Raw genomic sequence first — 21,551 nt, 5'->3', positions numbered from 1 at the left:
GACACCCACAGTGGGAAATTCACCCGCAGGTGAATGTATTGAAGAAGAAGAGCGGCTCCTTTGATTGGCCGATTGGTTTAGTGGAAAGCTCAGCGGAGCTGGAACCCAGCCAGTCCCAACTCTTCCCATTTATATCAACTTGAACTAGTCATGTTCTCCCCAAAGCTTAATTTCCTCCTCTGTTAAGGATGATAAACTATTGCCTGCAGTTCACATTTTGCCTATGACTTGTTTTTATATGGCCTGAGAGTTAAGAATGATCTTTATATTTTAAAATGGTTAGAAAAAATCAAAAGAAGAATAATTTGACATGTGAAAATTATATGAAATTCAAATTTCATTGTCCATAAGTAAAGTTTACTGAAACAGAGCTGCTCTTGTTTTTTTTTACACATTGTCTATGGCTGCTTTCAACCTACAAGAGCAGAATCAGTTGCGGTAGACACCATATGGCCTGCGCAGCCTTAAATATTTACTTTCTAACCCTCTGCAGAAGTTTGCTGATCCGGTGTGAAATGGTCCATCCGCTAACTTCACTTCTCCGTCTACCTCACTTCACAGAATTGCTGTGAGAATTAACACGCGCTTTGGGCTTAGTAAACTGTAAGGTTCCATGAGACGTGGGGTGTTACTACTACTGGACCTCATTTCTCTCAATACCATCTTAACAAAGGGAGGAAAATCTGGAAGGAATATTTTGTATGACAGATGGGGAAACTGAAGTTGAAGAAGGGAGACAAAACAGTCACGCAGAAATAAATGCCCCTATTTCACCCACAAGGCTTCCACTGCCAGGGCCTCAACTATGTACCTCTGCAAATCTCAACGTACCTCTGAGAAGGACAGAATGGGGAGGACCATGCATTTTTCAGAAATTTTATGAGGCAGTTGTTAAAACACACCCATTACTAAAAAGCAAATTACATAAAGTTATAATCAAATAAATTATAAAAGGAAAGGTAATAAATACTCAAAATTCATCACTTCCTAATTCTTTATTTTACAACATTTTATTACTATCTCGGCTTTTGAAGTTATTTATGTCTTTTGCATCTGCATGGTGAAAATACTGTAGAATGGTGTGCTTCTGCACAGCTCTTCCTGGCTTTGCATTCAATGATGTCACATTTGCTATCTTGAAATTAGTTTTGGTGAGAGTGTTTACAACTTGACACATGGCAAACCCTATAAATTAGGCATTCCCCTCACCACAAAGCTGGGCTTAAACATTTACCTGCACGCTGCTGGGACCAGAGCTTCCGCTTACAGGAGGTTCACAAGGGATATAGTGGGCGAGAGAGTGGAGAATGATAGAGGACAGAGGGCGGATGCCACAGGTATAGAGGAGGCCACTTTTTTCTTGGACCAAGAAGCTTTTGAACTAGGAGTATTTGGAGACTAAGGCTCCAGTACTTTCCCTGGGGAACCCTAGAGCCTTAGTGTCTGCAACCATTACTGTGATTCACATTCTGGTTATACCTCCAGAGCGGTGAGGCTTGAAAGAACCTGGTTGCATAAAGACAGGGTCACTGAGGCTCAGAGAGATGAATGACTTGCTGGGAGTCAATCAGTGCCTCAGAACCAGGTCTAGAATCCCAACTCCTTCTCCCAGACCAGCTCTTTGTAAGACAGTGGTGCTGTTTTACCAAGCACCTGCTGATGACAGGAAATGGATATGTGGACCTGCATGGCTGTTGTCTTCCCGTCAGGTCCCATTGAGGACCTGCCTCCCTTCCCTTTTGTCAACAGATGTCAGGGGCCTTTGCCACACAGGAGAGTCTGACCACCCATGTCCTCAGCTCACCTGTACCTCTGCAGCTCTCTTTCTCACAGCCTTCAGTCATCTCTCTGGACCATTCTCCTAACACAGGCTCATTAAGAGCATATGAAGTGTTGGGCTCATGGGTAGGGTGACTGACTATGGCTTTGGGAAGCTCCTGTCTTCTAGGCAGGCTGTCAAAGGGTGTCTTTGATCTGGATTCCTGCAGGAGCCTACCAACCGAGAAGGCATACAAGACAAGGCAAGAGAAGGTGTTCAGGAAGTGGTCTGCTCTCTAAGCACGTGAAACGATTTTAGATCATCACTTGCACTCTGTATCATCATCATGCACACAGTAGGCTCTTGGAGAGTCATGTTTGGAAGGAACCCAAAAGATCATCACGTCTAGTACTTCATTTTACAAATGAGGAAATTGATGTCAGAGAGAGGAAATGACAAGAGGAAAGACATTCCTAGTAAGTGATGGCATTGGATTCAAACCCAGGTCTCTCTGAAGTTTGTTCTTTTCTAAAAACAGAGCTAGGATTTGAAACCAAGATGGCGGAGTAGAAGGATGTGCTGTCAATCCCTCTTGAGAGAACACCAGAATAACAACTAGCTGCTGGACAATCATCGACAGGAAGACACTGAAACTCACCAAAAAAGACACCCCACATCCAAAGACAAAGGAGAAGCCACAATGAAATGGTAGGAGGGGCTCAATCACAGTAAAAACAAATCCCATAACTGCTGGGTGGGTGACTGACAGATTGGAGAACACTTATACCACAGAAGTCCACCCACTGGAGTGAAGGTTCTGAGCCCCACGTCAGGCTTCCCAACCTGGGGGTCCAGCAATGGGAGGAGAAATTCCTAGAGAATCAGATTTTGAAGGCCAGTGGGATTTGATTGCAGAACTTCAACAGGACTGGGCGAAACAGAGACTCCACACTTGGAGGGTACACACAAAGTAGTGTGCGCATTGGGAGGCAGGGGAAGGAGCAGTGACCCCAGTGGAGACTGAACCAGACCTACCTGCTAATGTTGGAGGGTCTCCTGCAGAGGGGGGCGGTGGCTGTGGCTCACTGTAGGGACAAGGACACTGGCAGCAGAAGTTCTGCGAAGTGCTCCTTGGTGTGAGCCCTCCTAGAGTCTGCCATTAGCCCCACCAAAGAGCCCAGGTAGGCTCCAGTGTTGGGTTGCCACAGGCCAAACAACAAACAGGAGCCCTGCCTCACCCATCAGCAGTCATATGTACTAAAGTTTTACTGAGCTCTGCCCACCAGAGCAACAGTCAGCTCTACCCACCACCAGTCCCTCCCATCAGGAACCTTGCACAAGCCTCTTAGAGAGACTCATCCACCAGAGGGCAGACAGCAGAAGCAAGAAGAGCTACAATCCAGCAGCCTGTAGAACAAACACCACATTCACAGAAAGATAGACAAGATGAAAAGGCAGAGGGCTAGGTACCAGATGAAGGAACAAGATAAAACCCCAGAAAAACAACTAAATGAAGAGATAGGCAACCTTCCAGAAAAAGAATTCAGAATAATGATAGTGAAGATGATCCAGGACCTTGGAAAAACAATGGAGGCAAAGATCAAGAAGATGCAAGACACGTTTAACAAAAACCTAGAAGAATTAAAGAACAAACAAACAGAGATGAACAATACAATAACTGAACTGAAACATACACTAGAAGGAATCAATAGCAGAATAACTGATGCAGGAGAACAGATAAGTGACCTGGAAGACAGAATGGTGGAATTCACTGCTGCAGAACAGAATACAGAAAAAAGAATGAAAAGAAATGAAGACAGCCTAAGAGACCTCTGGGACAACATTAAACACAACAACATTCACATTATATGGGTCTCAGAAGGAGAAGAGAGAGAGAAAGGACCCAAGAAAATATTTGAAGAGATTATGGTCAAAAACTTCCCTAACATGGGAAAGGAAATAGCCACCCAAGTCCAGGAAGCGCAGAGAGTCCCATACAGGATACATCCAAATAGAAACGTGCCAACACACATAGTAATCAAACTGGCAAAAATTAAAGACAAAGAAAAATTACTGAAAGCAGCAAGGGAAAAATAACAAATAACATACAAGGGACCCCCCAGAAGGTTAACAGCTGATTTCTCAGCAGAAACTCTACAAGCCAGAAGGCAGTGGCATGATATACTTAAAGTGATGAAAGGGAAGAACCTACAACCAAGATTACTCACCCTGGCAAGGATCTCATTCAGATTCGATGGAGAAATCAAAAGCTTTACAGACAAGCAAAAGCTAAGAGGATTCAGCACCACCAACCAGCTCTACAACAAATGGTAAAGGAACTTCTCTAAGTGGGAAACACAAGAGAAGAAAAGTAACTACAAAAACAAACCAAATCAATTAATAAAATGGTCATAGGAACATACATATTGATAATTACCTTAAACGTGAATGGATTAAATGCTCCAACCAAAAGACACAGGCTTGCTGAATGGATACAAAAACAAGACCCATCTATATGATGTCTACAACAGACCCACTTCAGACCTACACACATACAGACTGAAAGTGAGAGGAAGGAAAAAGACATTCCATGCAAATGGAAATCAAAAGAAAGCTGGAGTAGCAATACTCATATCAGATAAAGCTGGAGTAGCAATACTCATATCAGATAAAATAGCTGTTAAAATAAAGAATGTTACAAGAGACAAGGAAAGACACTACATAATGATCAAGGGATCAATCCAAGAAGAAGATATAGCAATTATAAATATATATGCACCCAACATATACATAGGCAACTGCTAACAACTATGAAAGAGGAAATTGACAGTAACACAATAATAGTGGGGGACTTTAACACCTCACTTACACCAATGGACAGATCATCCAAAATGAAAATAAATAAGGAAACAGAAGTGTTTTTTGTTTTTTTTTTCTTGCGTTATGCGGGCCTCTCACTGTTGTGGCCTCTCCCATTTGCGGAGCGCAGGCTCAGCGGCCATGGCTCACGGGCCCAGCCGCTCCGCGGCATGTGGGATCTTCCCGAAACGGGGCACGAACCCGCATCTCCTGCATCGGCAGGCGGACTCTCAAGCACTGCGCCACCAGGGAAGCCCAGGAAACAGAAGTTTTAAATGACACAATAGACCAGATAGATTTAATTGATATTTATAGGACATTCCATCCAAAAACAGCAGATTACACTTTCTTCTCAAGTGTGCACGGAACATTCTCCAGGATAGATCACGTCTTGGGTCATAAATCAAGTCACAGTAAATTTAAGAAAATTGAAATCATATCAAGCATCTTTTCTGACCACAATGCTATGAGATTAGAAATGAATTACAGGGAAAAAATGTAAAAAACACAAACACATGGAGGCTAAACAATACGTTACTAAATAACCAAGAGATCACTGAAGAAATCAAAGAGGAAATCAAAAAATACCTAGAGACAAATGACAATGAAAACACGACGATCCAAAACCTATGGGATGCAGGGGCTTCCCTGGTGGTGCAGTGGTTGAGAGTCCGCCTGCCGATGCGGGGCATGCAGGTTTGTGCCCCAGTCTGGGAGGGTCCCGCGTGCTGTGGAGCAGCTGGTCTCGTGGGCCGTGGCCGCTGGGCCTGTGCGTCCAAAGCCTGTGCTCCGCGGCGGGAGAGGCCACAGCAGTGGGGGACCCGCGTACCGGAAAACCTATGGGATGCAGCAAAAGCACTTCTAAGAGGGAAGTATACAGCTATACAAGCCTACCTCAAGAAACAAGAAAAATCTCAAATAAACAATCTAACCTTACACCTAAAGGAACTAGAGAAAGAAGAACAAACAAAACCCAAAGTTAGCAGAAGGAAAGAAATCATAAATATCAGAGCAGAAATAACTGAAATAGAAACAAAGAAAACAATAGCAAAGATCAATAAAACTAAAATCTGGTTCTTTGAGAAGATAAAATTGATTAGCCAGACTCATCAAGAAAAAGAGGGAGAGGACTCAAATCAATAAAATTAAAAATGAAAAAGGAGAAGTTACAACAGGCACCGCAGAAATACAAAGCATCCTAAGAGACTACTACAAGCAACTCTATGCCAATAAAATGGACAACCTGAAAGAAATGGACAAATTCTTAGAAAGGCATAACCTTCCAAGACTGAACCAGTAAGAAACAGAAAATATGGACAGACAAATCACAAGTAATGAAATTGAAACTGTGATTAAAAATCTTCCAACAAACAAAAGTCCAGGAGGAGATGGCTTCACAGGTGAATTCTATCAACCATTTAGAGAAGAGCTAACACCCATCCTTCTCAAACTCTTCCAAAAAATTGCAGAGGAAGGAACATTCCCAAACTCATTCTATGAGGCCACCATCACCCTGATACCAACACCAGGCAAAGATACTACAAAAAAAGAAAATTACAGACCAATATCACTGGTGAATATAGATGCAAAAATCCTCAACAAAATATTAGCAAACAGAATCCAACAACACATTAAAAGGATCACACACCATGATCAAGTGGGATTTATCCCAGGGATGCAAGGATTCTTCAATATATGCAAATCAACCAATGTGATACACCATATTAACAAATTGAAGAATAAAAACCATATGGTCATCTCAATAGATGCAGAAAAAGCTTTTGACAAAATTCAACACCCACTTATGATAAAAACTCTCCAGAAAGTTGGCATAGATGGAACCTACCTCAACATAATAAAGTCCATATATGACAAACCCACAGCTAACATCATTCTCAGTGGTGAAAAACTGAAAGCATTTCCTCTAAGATCAGGAACAAGACAAGGATGTTCACTCTCACCACTATTATTCAACATGGTTTTGGAAATCCTAGGCATGGCAATCAGAGAAGAAAAAGAAATAAAACGAATACAAATTGGAAAAGAAGAAGTAAAACTGTCACTGTTTGCAGATGACATGATACTACACATAGAGGATCCTAAAGATGCCACCAGAAAACTACTATAGCTAATCAATGAATTTGGTAAAGTTGCAGGATACAAAATTAATGCACAGAAATCTCTTGCATTCCTATACACTAATGATGAAAAATCTGAAAGAGAAATTAAGGAAACACTCCCATTTACCATTGCAACAAAAAGAATAAAATACCTAGGAACAAACTGACCTAGGGAGACAAAAGACCTGTATGCAGAAAACTATAAGACACTGATGAAAGAAAGTAAAGATGATATGAACAGATAGAGAGATATACCATGTTCTTGGATTGGAAGAATCAGTATTGTGAAAACGACTATACTACCCAAAGCAATCTACAAATTCAATGCAATCCCTATCAAATTACCAGTGGCATTTTTTATGGAACTAGAACAAAAAATCTTAAAATTTGTATGGAGACACAAAAGACCCCGAATAGCCAAAGCAGTCTTGAGGGGAAAAAAATGGAACTGGAGGAATCAGACTCCCTTACTTCAGACTATACTACAAAGCTACAGTAATCAAGACAATATGGTACTGGAACAAGATAAAAAGACCAGAGGTAAACCCACGCACCTATGGTCAACTAATCTATGACAAAGGAGGCAAGGATATACAAAGAGAAAAGAAAGTCTCTTCAAAAAATGATGCTGGGAAAACTGGACAGCTACATGTAAAAGAATGACATTAGAACACTCCCTAATACCATACACAAAAATAAACTCAAAATGGATTAGAGACCTAAAGGTAAGACCGGACACTCTAAAACTCTTAGAGGGAAACATAGGAAGAACACTCTTTGACATAAATCACATCAAGATTTTTTTGATCCAACTCCTAGAGTAATGGAAATAAAAACAAAAATAAACAAATGGGACCTAATGAAACTTAAAAGCTTTTGCACAGCAAAGGAAACCATAAACAAGACCAAAAGACAACCTTCAGAATGGGAGAAAATTTTTGCAAACGAATTAACGGACAAAAGATTAATCTCCAAAATATATAAACAGCTCATGCAGCTCAATATTAAAAAAAACAAACAACCCAGTCCAAAAATGGGCAGAAGACCTAAATAGACATTTCTCCAAAGAAGACATACAGATGGCCAAGAAGCACATGAAAAGCTGTTCAACACCACTAATTATTAGAGAAATGCAAATCAAAACTACAAACAGGTATCACCTCACACCAGTTTGAATGGGCTTCATCAGAAAATCTACAAACAACAAATGCTGGAGAGGGTGTGGAGAAAGCGGAATCCTCTTGCACTGTTGGTGGTGGGAATGTAAATTGATGCAGCCACTATGGAGAACAGTATGGAGGTTCCTTAAAAAACTAAAAATAGAATTACCATATGATCCAGCAATCCCACTACTGGGCATATACCCAGAGAAAACCACAATTCAAAGAGATATATGCACCCCAATGTTCATTGTAACACTATTTACAATAGCCAGGTCATGGAAACAACCTAAGTGCCCATCGACAGACGAATGGATAAAGAAGATGTGGTACATATATACAATGGAATATTACTCAGCCATAAAAAGGAACAAAATTGGGTCATTTGTTGAGATGTGGATGGATCTAGAGACTGTCATACAGAGTGAAGTAAGTCAGAAATAGAAAAACAAATGTATATTAACGCATATGTGTGGAACCTAGAAAAATGGTACAGATGAACCGGGTTGCAGGGCAGAAATTGAGACACAGATGTAGGGAGCAAACGTATGGACACCAAGGGGAGAAAGCGGCGGGGTGGGGGTGCTGGTAGTGGTATGCTGAATTAAGCAATTGGGATTGACATGTATACACTGATGCATATAAAATTGATGACTAATAAGGACCTGCTGTTTAAATAAATAAATAAATAAATAAAAATAAAACAGAGCTAGAACTTGGTCTCTTAACTCCAGACACAATTTGAAATTCACAGAACCATAACTTTTTAAAGATAGTAATCTACTACATATTCCCGGAAGTATGCTGAGCACTGTGAAATGAATTCAATAAACACAATTCCTGCCATCTATGATCTGGTTTATAGTTTAAGATTGATAGATGAACACAGACAGGAAGGGAGTTTTAGACTTAGATAATGGACATATGAACAGAATTTACATTCTATGGCTGGCGATAATAGATGTAAAGCTTGGTGCAGAGGGGGAAAGCATGGGTTGGAGAAACAACCACCTGAGTTCAAATCCTATCTTTGCTGTTTGTTAGCTGTGTGATCTTGGATAAGCTACTCAGCTTCTCAAAACCTTGGATCCCTGACCATAAAATGGGGAGAGTGATATTCCTTTAACAAGGGTGTTGTGAAGCTTAAATGAGATATTTGTAAAGTATTTAGTATAGTACCTGGGACTTAACAGATGTTCAAATAATGGTGACTAGTGACAGATAGTGCAAGGTGTGGGGAGTGGGCTGGGCCAGAAACATGGGAACTGGAGAAGAAAATGATTTACCTCCCTGGTGCTGGTCACGGTAACAGCAAAAATTCCTCATATTTGCATGTCTCCTTGTAATGTACAGACAGTCCTGAGAGACAAAGCAGTGTTGGTCCTATTCCAGGCTGACGTACCTTCATATTTTTTCAGTTGAAGTGCATTGTTCCAGGCATGTTCTAGATTACGGGGCTTTAGTGATGCAGAAGCAAATGCTAACGGAAAAGGCAGCAGCCCAGAATCTGACTTGAGTCCTTTGAGCTGCTATCTCTTTCAGGCGCCACTCATTCTTCTGCTTTGGGGAAGGCCTAGAATCCCCCAAATGTCCAGGATTCTGAGGGGGAGTAAAGAGGGCTGGAAAGAGGTGCCATGTGCTGCCTCAGGCCATGGCACTCCAGAGCACCACTGAGGGGTGGGGTGGTCACTAGCACCTGGTCACTCCACGGTCACTTTCCTGATGGCCCTTGCAGGTTGGCACACACCCCTCCCAGGCTCAGGGAGCCGCATTCCCCCAGGACAGCTGCTTCTGGACGGCTGCTCTGGGTTCTGTGCAGGCAGCCTCTGTCATTCAACCCACTCGAAGCCAGAGTGTGAGGAACCAAAGACAGGACAGGTGCTGCATGTCAGTGACCGGAGGGAGGCGGAAACCAATCCCGGCTCCGCTGGTCTGCGTGGATGTCGGCTTAGCCTGCCAAGAGCCTGCGGGAGAGAGTGTAAGTACGTGGGTGTCCACACGTGGAGAGTGGCCCAGTGTGGTGGGGAGCTTTCATGCACGGTGAACATGGAAGAGACATGTATGTTTATGTGTACATGAGTATGTTTGTGGCATGGGTGTTTGAGTGCATGCTGTATGTTGTGAGAACGGTGGGTATGTGTGAATATGCATGTGAGCTATATACATCCAAGATGTAAACAGATTGCAAAGAGGCTGATGCCATAAGCCACAGACAAAAACTTTGTAGACGAATGCTTCTAACATGAACCTGTATGTGTTGTGTGTCTGTGTGGTTTGGGCATATATGTTTGGTCTAGTGCCCTGTGCGTTAAAAAATGTGTGCAAGTAGGGCTTCCCTGGTGGTGCAGTGGTTGAGAGTCCGCCTGCCGATGCAGGGGAAACGGGTTCGTGCCCCGGTCCGGGAAGATCCCACATGCCGCGGAGCGGCTGGGGCGGTGAGCCGTGGCTGCTGAGCCTGAGCGTCTGGAGCCTGTGCTCCACAACGGGAGAGGCCACAACAGTGAGAGGACCACGTATACCCCCCCCCAAAAAAAATGTGTACAAGTAAATGAGTGAGTGTTGTGTGCATTTGTACATGAGGCTCTATATGTGAGTGTTGGGTGTGTTATGTGTGTATCTATGTAAGTCTGTGTGTGCTTCTGGCCAGGGCTGGGGACAGGATATTAGTGTGGGACAATGAAAGATTTCTATTTTCCTGTAGGCCCAGGATTCTCTCTCCCATAGTATGTTACAATTTATCCATCCTGAGTGAAATCCTAAAGGTTTGGATAAATCAGTTAGGGCTTTGACCCTCAACAATGTATCCACTTGCTGCTTACACTGGAGCCACCCAGAGACACCTCCCTGATAGGTCGCACCACCAGAAGGAGCCTCTGACCCAAGGGCTGGACCAATACAGCCTTTCTTAGCCTCCCTTCATTCCGTCCCTCAATGAGCAGGGCCTGCAGCATAACCCGAACAGTCCACACTGGCCACCTCCCGACACAGTGCTTTGTTGCAAATGTCCCAGTTTCCCAACCGGGACCTAGAGGGGCTGGTTGGAAGGCCCAGATTATTTCCTCACTACCTTGTCATCTCCGAAAGCTGCTCACTCTAATAGGCCCCCTCTGCTCTGCGGCTGACATTTCTCTCTGCTTTTGTCTAATGAGGTACAGGAGGCTGCTGAAACTGACAATAGAATTACCTGGGATGCTAGATCCTGTCAATCTCCATCAGGAGCCCAGGGAGAAAGCAGTCAAAGCACCAGAACACCTTGGTTCTGTTATTGTAACGGGGCTCACCGTGAGAGCAAACAAAACAACCTTTCCCCTAGATGCACACCCTGGGCTGATGAGTCAACCTGGCTCCCAGCCCAGGCTGCAGCACCCACCTCGCCAGCCGTGCCAAGGAGCCAGAACCTGGGAGAGAATGCACCTCACTGCTGGGGGTACTCAGACATCAGCTATATCTCAGACCTCAGATCTGCCTGAGGCTGACTCAACAGCCTTTTCCCACTTTAATGACTTAATGGAAAATCCAAAGCCTTTCTATAATTTCCTGGGTGACTTATCTCTTCTTAAACACCTCTGGTTTTGAGCTGCTGATGGATTATTTGATACATGGACCATCTCTCTGATCCCTCCTCCATCCTTTTCCAGTTCCCATGTGTGATATTGTGATTTATAATGAGAAATATATATTTGGTCTTTATTTCTGGCACAGAGCTCCTAAAACCCTTGGAATCTTCTAAGCGATAAGAGCGATAAAGGTGTCTTGATATTCACAACAAATTCTTTTCAGTCACACCTGAGTTAATGTTAATGAGGTAAGTTTTGGAAAGCACCTAAGGATGGGGGCTGGTTGCAGGGGGAACTAACCATGTGATTGGAGGGCTGGAACTTTCAGTCCCATGCTCCTAACCTCCAGAGGGGAGTGGGGCTGGAGACTGAATCAGCTGCCAATGGCCAATAATTTAATCAGTCATGCCTATGTAATAAAGCCTCAATAAAAACCCCAAAGAATGGGGTTCAGAGAACTTTCAGGTTGGTAAACACATGGAGGTGCTAGGGCAGTGTGTGCCCGGGCAGGACATATTAGCTCCGTGTCCCTTCCCACACACCTTGCCCTACTCATGTCTTCCATCTGGATGTTCGTCTCTATCCTTTATCATATCCTTTCATAATAAACTGATAAGCAATATGTAAACTATTTCTCTGAGTTCTGGAGCTGCTCTAACAAATTACTTGAATTAAGGAAGGGGTGGTGGGAACCTCTGATTTATAGCCAGTCAATCAGAAGCACAGGTAACTGGACTATTGATTGGCATCTGGCGGGGAGGGCAATCTTATGGGACTGAGCCCTTAAGCTGTGGGATATGATGCTGGCTCCAGGTAGAAAGTGTCAGAATTGAGTTAATTTCTTGGTAGCATTGAAAAAAAACACACATTGGAATCAGTGTCAGAATCGGACCACCATCTCAACCCACTGTGAAACTCAGTCTTTTTCCTCAATTGACATTTTTTTCAATTTATTTGGTTTTTTTTATTGAAGTAAAATTGCTTTACAATGTTGTGTTAGTTTCTGCTGTACAAATGAAGTGAGTTAGCTATATGTATACCTATATCCCCTCCCTCTTGGACCTCCCCACCCCACCATCCCACCCATCTAGGTCGTCACAGAGCACCAAGCTGAGCTCCCTGTGCTATATACCACAGGTTCCCACTAGCTATCTATTTTACATGTGGTAGTGTATTTATGTCAAACCTAATCTCTCCATTCATCCCACCCTCCCCGTCCCCCCCTGTGTCCACATGTCCATTCTCTACGTCTACTTCTCTATTCCTGCCCTATAAATAGGTTCATCTGTACCATTTTTCTAGATTCCACATATATGTGCTAATATACGATATCTGATTTTCTCTTTCTGGCTTACTTCACTCTGTATGACAGATTCTAGGTCCATCCATATCTCTACAAATGACCCAATTTGGTTCCTTTTCATGGCTGAGTAATAGTCCATTGTATATATTTACCACATCTTCTTTATCCATTCATTTGTCATTGGACAATTAGGTTGTTTCCATGTCCTGGCTATTGTAAAGAGTGCTGCAGTGAACACTGGGGTACATGTGTCCTTTTGAATTATGTTTTTCTCAGGGTATACGCTCAGTAGTGGGATTGCTGGGTCATATGGTAGTTCTATTTTTAGTTTTTTAAGGAACCTCCATACTGTTCTCCATAGTGGCTGTATCAACGTACATTCCCACCAACCGGGCAAAAGGGTTCCCTTTTCTCCACACCCTCTCTAGCATTTATTGTTTGTAGATTTTTTGATGACGGCCATTCTGACTGGTGTGAGGTGATACCTGATTGTAGTTTTGATTTGCATTTCTCTAACTATTAGTGATGTTGAGCATCTTTTCAAGGATGTCCACTCTTGCCACTCTTATTCAACATAGTTTTGGAATTCCTCGCTATGGCAATCAGAGAAGAAAAAGAAATAAAAGGAATACAAATTGGAAAAGAAGAAGTAAAACTGTCACTGTTTGTAGATGACATGATACTATACATAGAGGATCCTAAAGATGCCACCAGGAAACTACTAGAACTAATCAATGAATTTGGTAAGTTTTCAGGATAGAAAATTAATGCACAGAAATCTCTGACATTCCTATACACTAACAACAAAAAATCAGAAGGAGAAATTAAGGAAAAAATCCCATTTACCATTTCAAAAAAAGAATAAAATACCTAGGAGTAAACCTACCTAAGGAGGCAAAACAACTGTACTCAGAAAACTATAAGATACTGATGAAAGAAATCAAAGACGACATAAACAGATGGAGAAATATACCATGTTCTTGGATTGGAAGAATCAATATTGTGAAAATGACTCTACTACCCAAAGCAATCTACAGATTCAGTGTAATCCCTATCAATCAAACTACCAATGGCATTCTTCACAGAATTAGAACAAAAAATTTTACCATTTGTATGGAAACACAAAAGACCCCTAATAGCCAAAGCAATCCTGAGAAATAAACAGAGCTGAAGGAATCAGGCTCCCCGACTTCAAACTATACTACAAAGCTACTTTGTAGCTATTACTAGCTACAGAGCTAGTAATCAAGACAGTATGGTACTGGCACAAGAATAGAAATATAGATCAATGGTACAGAATAGAAAGCCCAGAGATAAACCCATGCACATATGGTCACCTAATTTATGACAAAGGAGGCAAGAACATAGAGTGGAGAAAAGACAGCCTCTTCAATAAGTGGTGCTGGGAAAACTGGACAGCCACATATAAAAGAATGAAGTTAGAACACTACCTAACACCATTCACAAAAATAAACTCCAAATGGATTAAAGGCCTAAATGTAAGACCAGACACTATAAAACTCTTAGAGGAAAACATAGGAAAAACACTCTGACATAAACCACAGCAAGATCTTTTTTGACCCACCTCCTTGAGTAATGAAAATAAAAACAAAAATAAACAAATGGGATCTAATTAAACTTAAAAGCTTTTGCACAGCAAAGGAAACCTTAAACAAGATGAAAATAAACTTATAAAAAAATTTTTTTTTTATGGGAGAAAATGTTTGCAAATGAAGCCATGGACAAAGGATTAATCTCCAAAATATACTAACAGCTCATGGAGCTCAATATCAAAAAAACAAACAACCCAATTAAAAAATGGGTGGAAGACCTAAATAGACATTTCACCAAAGAAGACATACAGATGGCCAAGAGGCACATGAAAAGATTCTCTTAAATTGACCTAAAAAGACTTCTCAAAGGTTAGTCTTTTCAACAATGGTGCTGGAACAAGCGGACACACATATGCACAAAAATGAGTCTCAACCTATACCTCACACCTTACACAAAAAATTAACTCAAAATTAGTTTAAAATGGGGACTTAGCTGGTGGCACAGTGGTTGAGGATCCGCCTGCCAGTGCAGGGGACACGGGTTCGAGCCCTGGTCCACGAAGATCTCACATGCCGCGGAGCAACTAAGCCTGTGAGACACAGCCACTGAGCGGGTGCTCTGGAGCCCTCAAGCCACAGCTACTGAAGCCCATGCGCCTAGAACCCGTGCTCTGCAGCAAAGAGGAGCCACCACAATGAGAAGCCCACGCACCACAAAGAAGAGTAGCCCCCACTCACCGCAACTAGAGAAAGCCCACACGCATGAACGAAGACCCAATGCAGCCAACAATAAAATAAGTAAATAAATTTTTTAAAAATTAGTTAAAAATGGATCATAAGGACCATTTTACATATGGATCATATGTAAAACAAAAAACTATAAAACTTCTAGAAGAAAGCATAGGAGAAAGTCTTTGTGACTTTGATTAGGCAAGGAGTTTTTAGATATATAATACCAAAAGCAAGATTCATAAAAGAAAAAAATGTATCCATGTTCAAAATTGAATTTTATATATATAGATATAATGTGTTATGATAGCTTTACCTTTCTCTGCACCTTTATATTTGGTTCCAGGTCATAACTGATACCATGTACTTGTGAGAGAGGCCATGGAAAAGACACCTGGGTTGATCAGGTAACCAAGAGATCTCTGCTCCTATTGAGGCCTGACCCACAGGCTTGCAAAGGAGCAGAGCGGGGGAACAGGGTAGGGTACATGATGTGTTGCACTTTACTAGCCCAAGACAGAGGAATGTGTAAAGGGTGTTGAAGTCTCATTGGAACCGACTGGGATTTACCACAGGGAAGGCCAAGACTTGGGGCCAAAGGCCCACCCAAGCGATTAGCCAGTGACCCTCTAATGGGACCTGTGCAGTTGGAAGAAGGAAGGGTACTCTTTGTTCTTCACCGTCCCTGTAAGAAAAGGGCAGTTTCCTGCACTTGGGAACCTGGAGCAAGTGCTCTGTTTCAAATAATTCACTCACCTGTGACTGAGGTGCTCTTGCTACTGGGTGTCCATGTGCTCTAATTCTGGTTTTGGATATGTTCTGTAAAGATTTTGACAATGAAAATGTGGTTTTCTTTGTTAAAAAAATTTATCAGTGTACTAGAAGTAGTATATCTGTAGGTACAGGTCCATCTCTGCCCACAGGTAGGGGTGTTTTTCTTCATTTAACAGATTGACACTGGGGTCTGTTGCCCAGAGCCTCCCAACCCTTAACCATTTCTAGGTGAAGGCAGAAAAATCCACAATTAGTCACTCCTCTAAAGACACTTCAGCTGAGGTAATAAGCCATTTGGAATGTTCCCACTCCAACAATAAGTGGTAAATATTTTAATTTAGCAGATAAAGTCTTAAAGGGAAAAGCAGCATTTGACTCATCTTTGATTTCTCCCCATTAGATTTGGCCAGAAAATAGATATATGCATTGATTGGTTTCCAAGCCCAATTCAGTAGAGCGGGAGTGCTGATTCCTTTCCTTATCCCACTTGTCTCTTATCTTTTTATGGAATTAGATGAGAAGCTATGGTCTGAGTGACCCTTGTGGTCTAAAACAGTTTGCATATGTACTACTTGAAAGGGCTGCCACATAGCTACAGATTCCATTGGCCACGAAAGACTGGAACCCACACATATGTCCCAAAGGAAAGGAATTTCTGGAATGCTGCTGCTTCTCTGGTGGTGCCCTCCCTGCCTGATGCTTCACATTTTGGAACTCTGTTCCCTGCACAGTAGATAGATCAGGGCTGCAGTCTCTCCCAACCTTAGCCCTTGGTGCTAACTGTCCTGCAGTGAAGTGCCTGTGGGGTTGTCCTATCCCATAAGCCACTCAGGTGCTGAGAGTAACCACCATTGGGATGACACAAGCTGAAAAAAGAGTCCCCCCACCACTCAGTAACACCTTTCTTCTTTCCCCTAGACCGGAATATTGATTAGGGAGCGCCTCGACATGACATTCTTGCGCTGTCCTTGAGATTAATTTGGCAGCAGGAGGGAGCAGACTATGTAACCAGATGTAAGAATTAATTTTTATGTTGAGGGAAAAAATTTTAAAAGAAATAAAGCATCATATAGAGTTTTTTTTTTTTTTTTTTTTTTTTTAAGGGCTTCCCTGGTGGCGCAGTGGTTGAGAGTCCACTTGCCGATGCAGGGGACACGGGTTCGTGTCCCGGTCTGGGAAGATTCCACGTGCCATGCGTGCGCGGAGAGGCTGGGTCCCGTGAGCCATGGCCACTGACATTGCATGCACGTCCGGAGCCTGTGCTCCGCAACGGGAGAGGCCACAACAGTGAGAGGCCCGCGTACCAGAAAAAAAAAAAAAAAAAAAAAAAAAAAAAAAAGATTTTTTTTTTAAGAAACATTAATAGTACCAGGCCCAAGGGCTAGAGTTCTGTTCTCTTTTTGTAACCTTGGAATCTTTTGTTGCTCAAAATACAATTAAAAATGGCAGAAACCTGTTTGTTGGGAAAAAAGAAAAAATGATAAATTAGATATTATTCAAAATTAAAAACTTTTGTTCTGCAAATTACACTGTTAGTAGAATACAAGCCACAGATGGGAAGAAAATATTTACAAATCGCATTTTTTGGGGTTTTGGGGTGTTTTTTTTTTTGGTACGCGGGCCTCTCACTGCTGTGGCCTCTCCCGCTGCGGAGCACAGGCTCCAGACGTGCAGGCTCAGCGGCCATGGCTCACGGGCCCAGCCGCTCCGCGGCATGTGGGATCTTCCTGGACCGGGGCACGAACCCGCGTCCCCTGCATCGGCAGGTGGACTCTCAACCACTGCGCCACCAGGGTAGCCCTGGGTTTTTAAAATAAATTTATTTATTGATTTTTGCTGTGTTGGGTCTTCATTGCTGTGCGTGGGCTTTCTCTAGTTGTGGTGAGCAGGGGCTACTCTTTGTTGCAGTGCGGGGGCTTCTCATTGTTGTGGCTTCTCTTGTGGTGCACAGGCTCTAGGTGCACAGACCTCAGTAGTTGTGGCACGTGAGCTCAGTAGTTGTGGCTTGCGAGCTCTAGAGCTCAGGCTCAGTAGTTGTGGCACACGGGCTTAGTTGCTCCATGGCATGAGGGATCTTCCTGGGCCAGGGCTCGAACCCGTGTCCCTTGCATTGGCAGGCGTATTCTTAACCACTACGCCACCAGGGAAGCACGCAAATCACATTTTTGACAAAGAACTTGTATTCAGAATATATAGAGAACCCTCAAAACTCAACAATAAAGAAGCAAACACCAACTAAAATATGGACATAAGATTACAACAGGCATTTCTCCAAAGAAGGTACAGGGATGGCAAATAAGCATATGAAAAGATGTTCAGTATCATTAGTCATTAGGGAAATGTTAAAACCACAATGCGATACCACTACAAATCTGTTAGAATGGCTAGAAAAAAATTTTTATACCTGACAATATTACCCAGTGCTGATGAGTTTGTAGAGCAATAGGAACTCTCATACATTGCCAGTGATACAGCCACTTTGGAAAACAGCTTGGCAGTTTCATATAAAGTTAAACATACACCTACCATATGACCCTACAATCCCACTTTTCTTGGCTTAAGAGAAATGGAAACATGTTCACACAAAAATCTGTGCATGAATGTTTACAGCAGCTTTATTCAAAATCACCAAAAACTGGAATGACCCAAGTGTTCCTTAACCAGCAAATGAATAAACAAACTGTGGTACCTCCATGGAGTGGAATATGACTTGGCTACTGGTTGACATACAGCGTGGATCAGTCTTAAATGCATTTTGCTAAGTGCAAGATGTCAGATCCAAAAGGCTACATATTATATGATTCCATTTATATGACATTCTGGAAGAGGTATAACTTTAGGGACAAAAAACAGATCAGTGGTTGCCAGGGGTTAGTGCTGGGGAGAGGGACTGACCATGAAGGGGCAGGACAAGGGAATTTTGGGAGTGATGGAGTTGTTCTATATCATGTCTGGGGTGGTGATCCACAAATCTGTGCATTTGTCGAGACCTACTGCACTGTACAGCACAAAAAGTGAATGTCACTGTATGCAAATTGTAAAGAAATAACCAGAATGTTGGGGGAACTCAAAATGGAATACACTAAGAAATAAACCAGATTGTGAATAAATGAACCATATACCTACACTGAAGGGGATGAAAAGAAAATAACTAAACTAAGTAACTTTAGAAAAATAGTTTTGACTGGATACGATAAGAGAACAGACCAAAAGGACTGTATACAGGTATTGTACGCTAGTCAGGAAATCTGCTTCTCACAGGGCTATGCATTAGCATTTGTGCAGTTACCTCATGTGTGCGCGTATTGGGGTTTAACAAACTAAATTCAGCCACTGCTGGTTATCCAGAGTAGTTAGGGTCTGCGAGTCACCGTGGACACTGAATTAGCAAATCCTGAACTATTGCTCCTGGGGAAATACAAGGTTAGCTTCCTGTGAGCCCCTGGTCACAACATCTTCGTCCATCAATCAACACATAACTTTGTTTTATGTGTGTTTTTTATTAAAGACATCTTATTAATATATATCGTTGATTCACTAACAATGAGCTCATGGTCAACAGCACTAAAACTCACTCCTGAAGGAAGTTCAACTAACACCCGTGATTTCCCCATAAGGCGCATCACAGCTTCCTCTGCTCAGCAACACAACACGGCCCTTCTGCACTGTGCTTGGGGACCATTTTAAACAGCAAAATCACCAACAAAAAGCACAAAGATGAGGAAAATGTGGCACTAAATAGTCCATGAAAAGGGCACTTGTTTACAGTAGGAGAGCTGAAGCAAGTAGGCAGAGGGTCTCCTCATTTGACCTCAGCTGAGAACACATGCCTCTGGCAACTCAAAATTTTCACCACTCTGCACAGGTCTGTGAATGACCGACAAAGCGCCCTGAGTTTTGATTTGGGGGTGACGAATTAATTTTAGTGAGTAAGAGAATTTGCAAATACAGAATCCACAGTAACAGGGATCAACTGTATATTGTAGATAATGAGAGCCAGAGGAGGGGAACAGGGTATCAACCCAACAGTCTCCCTGAGGTCAGTTATGTCCCCAGAGTGCACTGGACTTTCTGGAGTGAAATTCAGAGAGTTCAGGCTGGAAGGGCCCTCAGAGACCAAGTATCCACCACGCCTTCTACAGAAGCAAAAGCTGAGGTCTGGGGAAGGGAAGGGACTTGTCCAGGTCACAGTTAGCTCTGTTCTGTCTCCATTTCCTGTAATGATACTCAGATGCCTCAGTACCCATCTCTGGGATCTGAGGCCCTGAGAGGTTTGTAGGAGTTGGCGTGGACGGGAATAGAATGCTTGAAATATAGGCCTCAGTTTACCCAGACTGATCATGCTCTTATACCACCAATCTGCCAGAAAGCACTTAAATAGCTAGAGCCTCGGGCTCAGCCTCAGACCTCCCTCCCTTCCTTTCTATCAGTGCTCACTCCTTAGGTGATCTCATCCATTCTCATTACTCTAAGTACCATCCATATGCAAATCTATACCTCCAGCCCAGACCTCTTCCCCTGAACTCCAGACTCCAATTTCCAACTGCCTTCGCCACATCTCCACCTGGATATTTAACAGGAATCTCAAACCTGATATCTACAAAACAGAACTTTTATTCCCTCCCCATTCTTTCCCATCCCAAAACGGTAGCCCCAGTTGCTCAGGCTAAAATCTTGAGCCCTCATTCTTGAATCCTTTCTCCCATATTCTACATCCCATCCAGCAACCAATTCTGTTGGCTCCAAGCACTTCCTACCATGTCCACGGCTACCACCTAGGCCCTCTAACTGCTGCATTTGCCTCCGGAACTGGGTTCCCTGCTTCTAGCCTTGCCGTGTACGGTCTGGCAAACGGCAAGTGGAATTGCCCTTATGGAAAATCTTGTCACATCATTGCTCTTCCCAAAACCCTCCAATGGCCTCTCTCTCATTCAGAGTAAAATCCAGGACTCATAGAGGATGCCCAACGCCTGCGTGAGCTAAGATCACCTCTCTGCCCACTCTCCCCTTGTGCTCCAGCTCCAGCCACTAGGCTCCCTGCTGTTCCTGAACACCCAGGCATGCTTCAGCGGGGCCTGTGCTCTTACCGTTCCCTTTACCTAGACAGCAGGTTTGCAGGTCTTCAACACTCACCTCCTTGATCCCGACAAGCAGATCTGGGTTGAAAACCTTTGCTTGCTGGCAGGGTCAGGCCTGGAATCCATTAGCTCTCCTGTCGGCCATCCTCCTGTCCCGCCACTCACTAGCGATACTCAATTTTTTACACGCTTTTTCCACTTCAAGGTTGGATTTTCATCTCCTCTCTCCATGTTTGGAAAGTGTCCCTAATCACTGGAGAATCTAATTACCACTCCTAAGTGAGTTCTCTGTCTCTGTTATGCAGATGTGGCTGTAATTGTGTCAGGCAGGTTTTGTTGCCGTTTTATCTTTCCTCCGGCTGTGTCTCCCCACCCGTACCCCCAACCCCTTTCAAACTGGAGTTGCAGTTCCCTTTATTTTTTACTGTAAAGGCCCCTGAGGTCCCCAGCTCTCCAACCACTGAAATCGCCTTGATTACCCACTCTGGATCCCAGGAGCCACAAAAGGTCTGCCTCAGGAAAAACAGAAGGAAAAACAAACAGCGTTTAGTGGAATTTATTTTCTTTCTTTCAAGATGCAAATCAGAAGGTTCCAGACGAGCTCTGGGAGCCTCAGTGTGGGGCGGGAGGAAGTTGGCTGTGGGAACAGGAGCAGAGAC

Source organism: Lipotes vexillifer, unplaced genomic scaffold, assembly GCF_000442215.2.
Source record: "Lipotes vexillifer unplaced genomic scaffold, Lipotes_vexillifer_v1.1 scaffold1122, whole genome shotgun sequence".
Taxonomy (NCBI): Eukaryota; Metazoa; Chordata; class Mammalia; order Artiodactyla; family Lipotidae; genus Lipotes; species Lipotes vexillifer.
This window is presented reverse-complemented; position numbering follows the sequence as displayed.